The following is a 3,200-nucleotide window of genomic DNA, read 5'->3' as shown; positions in this document are numbered from 1 at the left end:
AGTCCGGGAAGAGAAGTGCGGAATGAAGATGCGGTAGTAGTTGGCGAAGCCCAGGAACCGCTGAATAGCCTTCAACCCCTCTGGTCGGGGCCACTTCTGGATGGCAGACAGTTTCTCAGGATCCATTCGTAGGCCGGTCTGAGAGATTATGTAGCCCAGAAATGGAAGCGAGGTCTGCTCAAAGAGGCACTTCTCATATTTAACGTAGAGGTGGTTCTGCCTGAGCCTGAGCAGGACCTGACGAACGTCCCTCCGGTGAGTGAGGAGATCCGGAGAGAAGACCAAGATGTCGTCCAGGTACACCACCACGCAGGAGTAGAGAAGGTCACGGAAGATGTCATTGACCAACTCTTGAAAGACAGCGGGAGCATTACAGAGACCGAAGGGCATTACAAGTAGAGATGAGCGTTGTTCTACTCGAACTGTTCGCCAATCTCAAATTCGAGCTGTTTTGTGCGGTATTCGAGCCGGTCGGCGAACACGAAGAATTTGAGAAAAATTCGGCTGTTGGAGGTTATGTTCGATAACTGTTCGTGCACAAAAATCATAACTGGATTTTTTCTCAGTAATGATGAAAATTAATGTTAATACGCAGTTTGAGTGTACAGCGGGGCGGGGGGAGGGGCAGGGGATGGATCTCTGCAGGAACAATGAAGATCTCCATTTTTTTTTCTCTTTCCCGCATTTGCAGTGGGGAGGTGCAATCTGTCAGCCTATCAGCAGCGCACACACGGAGCGAAGTGCTTTTTTTCACACAAGCAAGGGCATGTGTGATTGGCAGTGTATGTCACATGTCCTTGCCCTATAAGACCAAGCCATTTTCCCCGTCGCCACCATTTTCTCACTGCTGCAGCTGCGTGTTAGACGGCACCGCTGTTGCTGTGTGCGCTATACCTTGTTAATTTCAAGCCAATTTTCGCACAAATATACAGATAGCTTGGGAGTAGGGAATAGTTGTGATTGCAGTCCTTTTAAGGACTAGGTTACAGCATTTCCTACGACTTTTATCAAGCAGGTCTGTGCTCTTAAATAGATAGATTGTGGGAGTAAAGACTAATTGTAATTGGAGTCCTTTTCAGGACTAGGTTACATCAGTTCCTATCAGTTTTTGCCAGGCAGGTCTGTGCCAGTGCTGTGCAAGTTTTTTTCACAGCATTTGGCTGAATCTAGCAAAGCTAATCCTTTTTGGCCTATTGCAGAGTGTGTTAGTCAGTGGAGTAGCCTATCTGTGTTGCAAGATATACCACCTGTGTATAGAATACCAATTTTTTTACTGCACCTAGTGAAGTAAAATCTTTTGGGCATAGCATCATTCTATTAGTCCATCTATACTGACCTCCATCAGGTTGCAAACTGAATATAAATTTTTTCTGCATCTAGCTCTGAAAAAATATTTGGGCTTCTAGCAGTGTGTGGGACTTGGTCTATTAGTCCATCTATACTGACCTCCATCAGGTTGCAAATTAAAAATAATTTTTTTCTTCATTTAGCTCTGAAAAAATATTTGGGCTTCTAGCAGTGTGTGGGACTTGTTCTATTAGTCCTTCTATACTGACCTCCAGCAGGTTGCAAATTGAATATAATTTTTTTCTGCATCTAGCTCTGAAAAAATATTTGGGCTTCTAGCGGTGTGTGGGACTTGGTCTATTAGTCCATCTATACTGACCTCCATCAGGTTGCAAATTAAAAATAATTTTTTTCTGCATCTAGCTCTGAAAAAATATTTGGGCTTCTAGCAGTGTGTGAGACTTGGTCTATTAGTCCATCTATACTGACCTTCATCAGGTTGCAAATTAAAAATAATTTTTTTCTTCATTTATCTCTGAAAAAATATTTGGGCTTCTAGCAGCGTGTGGGACTTGTTCTATTAGTCCATCTATACTGACCTCCATCAGGTTGCAAATTAAAAATAATTTTTTTCTGCATCTAGCTCTGAAAAAATATTTGGGCTTCTAGCAGTGTGTGGGACTTGGTCTATTAGTCCATCTATACTGACCTCCATCAGGTTGCAAATTAAAAATAATTTTTTTCTGCATCTAGCTCTGAAAAAATATTTGGGCTTCTAGCAGTGTGTGGGACTTGGTCTATTAGTCCATCTATACTGACCTCCATCAGGTTGCAAATTAAAAATATTTTTTTTCTGCATCTAGCTCTGAAAAAATATTTGGGCTTCTAGCAGTGTGTGGGACTTGGTCTATTAGTCCATCTATACTGACCTCCATCAGGTTGCAAATTAAAAATAATTTTTTTCTTCATTTAGCTCTGAAAAAATATTTGGGCTTCTAGCAGTGTGTGGGACTTGTTCTATTAGTCCTTCTATACTGACCTCCAGCAGGTTGCAAATTGAATATAATTTTTTTCTGCATCTAGCTCTGAAAAAATATTTGGGCTTCTAGCGGTGTGTGGGACTTGGTCTATTAGTCCATCTATACTGACCTCAATCAGGTTGCAAATTAAAAATAATTTTTTTCTGCATCTAGCTCTGAAAAAATATTTGGGCTTCTAGCTGTGTGTGGGACTTGGTCTATTAGTCCATCTATACTGACCTCCATCAGGTTGCAAATTGAATAAAAAAATTTTCTGCATCTAGCTCTGAAAAAATATTTGGGCTTCTAGCGGTGTGTGGGACTTGGTCTATTAGTCCATCTATACTGACCTCCATCAGGTTGCAAATTAAAAATAATTTTTTTCTGCATCTAACCCAGCCAATAGTTTTGGCCTAATACCACAGTTTGGCCACTCAGCTCTGCTCGGTTACCATCAATTGTTTTTTTGTGCAAACAACTCCAGAGTTGTGAATTAGTTAACCACCAAAATGAGTGGAAAAAGGCCTGCTGCTGGTGGAAAGGGGAATAGGCGTGTTGGGAAGGGGAAAAAAGGTTGTGTCCGTGGGGTAGGTGCAGAAGAAAGACCATCTTCCAGCCAAACTAAAATGTCTACTTCTTTTAGCGGACAATGTGATAAGATCCCTTTCTTACGGCCACGCCAATCGCTACAAATTCCAGATGAGGCACAAAAACAGCAGGTGCTTCAACGGATATCAAGTGCTCCTTTAAGTGGGCTCTCTTCCACATCAACTTCAACATCACAAATACTCCAGTCCTCAAAGGTGTCACCCAAATCGCACTTGCTTCCTCACAGCTCCCAAATCTCCAGCTGCCCGTCTGAGTATGAGGTAGAACAGATGGTTGAGTCTGCAG

Source organism: Phyllobates terribilis, unplaced genomic scaffold (assembly GCF_046119375.1).
Source record: "Phyllobates terribilis strain yellow unplaced genomic scaffold, ASM4611937v1 Scaffold_13__5_contigs__length_258822181, whole genome shotgun sequence".
Taxonomy (NCBI): domain Eukaryota; kingdom Metazoa; phylum Chordata; class Amphibia; order Anura; family Dendrobatidae; genus Phyllobates; species Phyllobates terribilis.
Note: the sequence above shows the minus strand (reverse complement) of the source record.